Here is a 4,437-nt window from a genome sequence, read left to right as displayed (position 1 = left end):
GGGTTGGCTGGCATGTATCCCAGCAGGCATATGGCATGAAGCAGGGTACACCCTGGACAGGATGCCAGTCTGTCGCAGGGCAACATAAAAGTAAATCCCTTTGGCTACTCCCTTGTTTGCACTCAGGGTCGCCACAGCAGATCCGAGGTGGATCTGCCTGTTGATTTAGCACAAGTTCAATGCTGGATACCCTTCTTGAAGTAACTCCACATTACTTGGAGAAATGTGGGAGGTGTGGTGCTTGAACCAAGAACCTTCTGCACTGAAACCAAGTGCACTAATTAAAGAACGTCCAAGTTAATGCAAATATAGGGGATGTTTTTACACCAGAGGATATTAGTCTGGTGCAATTTCCATCTTTGTGCAGTTTATGTTAAGATATTTTAGAGACATTGTTCTCATCACTGGTGCAGCACGCCTTTAGTGGGACACCGAACTGGACCATAATACCATTAATCCTGAGCAACCCTCCTGTTGAGCATGAATTTTGGAATAGAACCCATTTAATAATAAGGTGAAAAGGATGGATGTGATCATGACTTAGATATTATGTCCCACCAGCCAAATGTGGGCTGTCCACTGATGACTGCATGTGTCTTTTGGTCCATCATGTTTCCTGCCATTCATACCTTGTGGTGAAAAGTTGTGAAATTTGGTATACTTATTAGGGACAGTCAGGTCATTCTTTTCATAAAGGCTCATTGCTGCATCCTCAGCAGTCTAGCTCTTGCTCCACCAGTGGATCAAATTTAGAAGTATGTTTACGCTTGCAACTTTTGAATTGCCTGTTTTTCAAAGCATGAGTATTTTGCACACCATGACATGAATGTTTTTCCATCCAAAATTCCAGCCATATTGGACATGGAATTTTTTTTTTTTTTTTTTTTTTTTTTTTTTTTACAGGCAACAAATGTTGTCCAATCTTCACAAAAAAATGGCACAGTTAATTTCCAGACCAAACCTTGCAATTCTGTCAATTGAATTTGGTGGCAAACCAGCCAAAAGGAAGTTGAGGTCATATTGATCTGGGATCAGGGAGACAGACACCCTCTCTACTTTTAAGATTAGGCTTAAAACTTTCCTTTTTGCTAAAGCTTATAGTTAGGGCTGGATCAGGTGACCCTGAACCATCCCTTAGTTATGCTGCTATAGACTTAGACTGCTGGGGGGTTCCCATGATGCACTGTTTCTTTCTCTTTTTGCTCTGTATGCACCACTCTGCATTTAATCATTAGTGATCGATCTCTGCTCCCCTCCACAGCATGTCTTTTTCCTGGTTCTCTCCCTCAGCCCCAACCAGTCCCAGCAGAAGACTGCCCCTCCCTGAGCCTGGTTCTGCTGGAGGTTTCTTCCTGTTAAAAGGGAGTTTTTCCTTCCCACTGTAGCCAAGTGCTTGCTCACAGGGGGTCGTTTTGACCGTTGGGGTTTTACATAATTATTGTATGGCCTTGGCTTACAATATAAAGCGCCTTGGGGCAACTGTTTGTTGTGATTTGGCGCTATATAAAAAAAAATTGATTGATATTGCAGCAATATACGAGGTCTCTTAGATAATAAACCGACCCTTTTATTTTTTTTTTTAACTATATGGATTTGAATGACATGCGATTACACCAATCATGCTTGAACCCTCGTGCGCATGCGTGAGTTTTTTCACGCGTGTCGGTGATGTCATTTCCCTGTGGGCAGGCCTTGAGTGAGATGTGGTCCCGCCCTCTCAGCTGAATTCCTTTGTTTCACACGCTGCTCGAGACGGAGCGCGTTGCTTTATCAAAATTTTTTCTGGACCTGTGAGGAATATCCGAGTGGACACTATTCGAGAAATTAAGCTGGTTTTCTGTGAAAAGTTTAACGGCTGATGAGAGATTATGGGGTGTTTCTGTCGGTGTAAGGACTTCCCACGGAGCGGGACGTCCTGCAGCGCTTCCAGGCGCTGTCGTCGGCCTGTTTCGAGCTGAAAACATCCTAATTTAAGGCTTAATTCACCCAGGACATCGTGAGAGAACAGAGAAGATTCAGAAGAGGCCGGCATGAGGAATTTATGCGGACATTCCACTGTTTAAGGACATTTTTTTAATGAAAGACGTACGCGCAAATTCGCCGAGTCGTTTCCGTGACGACTCTGCAAATCTGTGTGCGCCGCGACAGGAAAAACACCTCCGTGTTGAAAACCATTTGTAGAATTCAGGCGGCTTTTAATGGCTTTCAACAAGTGAGTAACTGAGAAATTGTTTAAGAGCTTGGGCATGTTCCAACTTGCCCGTTAAGGTTTCCAACGGAGGTGTTTTTCCTGCCGCGACCCCCCGCGGTCGGGTTCAGCCCGACATGCGACTCTGCCCGCACGTTCTTTCATTACAAAATGACCGTTAACAATGGAATGTCCGAATAAACTCCTCATGCCGACTTCTTCTGAAAGTTCTCTGTTCTCTGACGACTTACTGCGTCAACAGAGCCTGAAATGTGGAAGTTTTCAACTTGAAACGGTGAGACGCTGCCGCCTCGAAGCGCAGATCGCCGTCAGGCGCCGTGGACCGTCCTTAAAGCGACACTACCAGACCAAAATCTCTCATCAGCCGTTAAAATTTTTACCGAAAACCAGCTGAATTTATTGAATGGTGTCCACTCAGTTGTGCCTTACAGTTTTGAAAAAATTTTTATCAAACAAAGCAACAGTCTCTGAGCCATTCCTAAACAATGAAAAAAATCGACGAGCGGGTGGACGACTCCTCACTCAAAGACTGCCCACAGGCGAATGACGTAACCGACAGGCGTGAAAAAACTCTCGCATGCCCACGAGGGTTCAAGCATGTCTGATGTAATCACACGTGATTCAAATCCATATGGTTTTTGAAAAAATAATAAGGTCGGATACTTTTCTAATAGACCTCGTATTAATCAAAACCAAGTATATGGTGTTGGTACAAGGTATATCACTCATCCTCTAGTGTTGCTGCTTACTCGGGTTCTCCCATTAGTTGCAGTGTTTTGCCTAATATTCTGTAATATTCAAGAGAGGCAGGTGGTTAAAGTGCAGTGTGGTGTGCTTACATCTGATTATAGGGTTTTTCATCGTTAAAAAGTTATGTTACCATAAGATATTTACTGCACATCACATATGCTTCCCCTCAGAATTACAAGATACAGTCTGCTCATGTTGTCATTACTTATGACAAATAAGATGATGTTGCATTCTCAAATAATGTTCATATTGGAGCTTTTTGTCACATCTGAAAATAATAAATCAGAAGCAGTGATGCGAAGCTGAACCAGCTGTCAGTCAGTCAGGGAACAAACTTTATTTTAGTGCTGATGATGCAAGATGACAGTCATCAAAAGAGTTCAGTGCACGTGTTATCAATTTCTATCCCAACCAAGAGAGTAGGGGCATTTATGTTACTGGCTGTCTGTCTGTGCCAACCCACTGCAGAGGACAGATTTCAACAATTTTTTTGAGACAACCTTTGGGTTGTGGAACTAAATATTGAGGTAAATCCATTTTTAATTATTTTCTGTTTTTCCTAGTTATTTTCTGTTTTTCCTAGTTTTATCTTACTGGCTTTGCAATGTCTCAAAGTTCAAGACAGATGATGCCCAAAAATCTACTGTATAAACTCAAGTTAAGAGCTCTTGTTGCTCTTGTAATGTTTTTTGCTTACGAATCAAAAAAAAAATAGCATAGGGAATTCTATGACATTCTTTAGACAGATGGTCTTTAGGTCAGGGAATAGGTTATTTCATTTTTGCAGTGATCTGAATCATCCTAAATAATAATAATAACAACAACAATAACTTGAATGCGGTACTCGTAGAGCAGAAACCTTCGCCAACACTAGTTTCCAATTTTACAAAAATGTTACCTTGAAAAATATTTTCAAGGTCAAAGTCCTGTTAGAAGTGTTTATTCATGAAGCCCCATCACACTTAGCATGAATGAAGCCAAATCAGGCTGAATGGGGAAAAAAAGGCAAACACTGAGATGCAGTCTGGAGGAACACAAATTCTACAGCTGTGTAAAGTCCCCATCACACATAGCAAAAATGTGGAGGAGCCATTCCAACACGGCAAATATTGCCATAATCTGATGCAGTCAGGAGGAAAAGAGGCGTGGCCAGCCGTGGTCCGAATGCATCCCAACTACCTCATGCACACCTGCAGGATGCAGTCCAAACATAATTCAGACAACAGTCAGATGACACAGATTGCTGTCAGATGGCCCTGACATTGAAGCTGTCACTCACCCACGCATGCAATCAAATCTGCACTCGTCCTCACATCCCAGCACTAAGCTGACCTCTCATCAGTGTGTGTCTCACGTGACAGAGTGCGCGTGTGTATGTACATAGAACAGGTGAGCCGAATGTGTTCACAATGGCTGAACAAGCCATGTGTGCCAACGTGTGTAGAACAGGTGATCAAAGGAGTATGCGTGTGTGTGGC

The 4,437-nt window shown here is 42.8% G+C and overlaps 1 long non-coding RNA gene across 1 annotated transcript; it reads left to right on the top strand.

Moving 5' to 3' along the window:
• Positions 1-517: 517 nt before the first annotated feature.
• LOC117525415 lies at positions 518-3,972 on the top strand. The gene is made up of 3 exons (XR_004565042.1): positions 518-529; positions 1,363-1,365; positions 3,896-3,972. It is a non-coding gene; the product is annotated as an uncharacterized LOC117525415 (long non-coding RNA).
• Positions 3,973-4,437: the final 465 nt, after the last annotated feature.

The sequence above is a fragment of the Thalassophryne amazonica genome, chromosome 14 (genome assembly GCF_902500255.1).
Source record: "Thalassophryne amazonica chromosome 14, fThaAma1.1, whole genome shotgun sequence".
Classification (NCBI taxonomy): domain Eukaryota; kingdom Metazoa; phylum Chordata; class Actinopteri; order Batrachoidiformes; family Batrachoididae; genus Thalassophryne; species Thalassophryne amazonica.
Note: the sequence above shows the minus strand (reverse complement) of the source record. Positions and strands in the feature narration are given on the sequence as shown.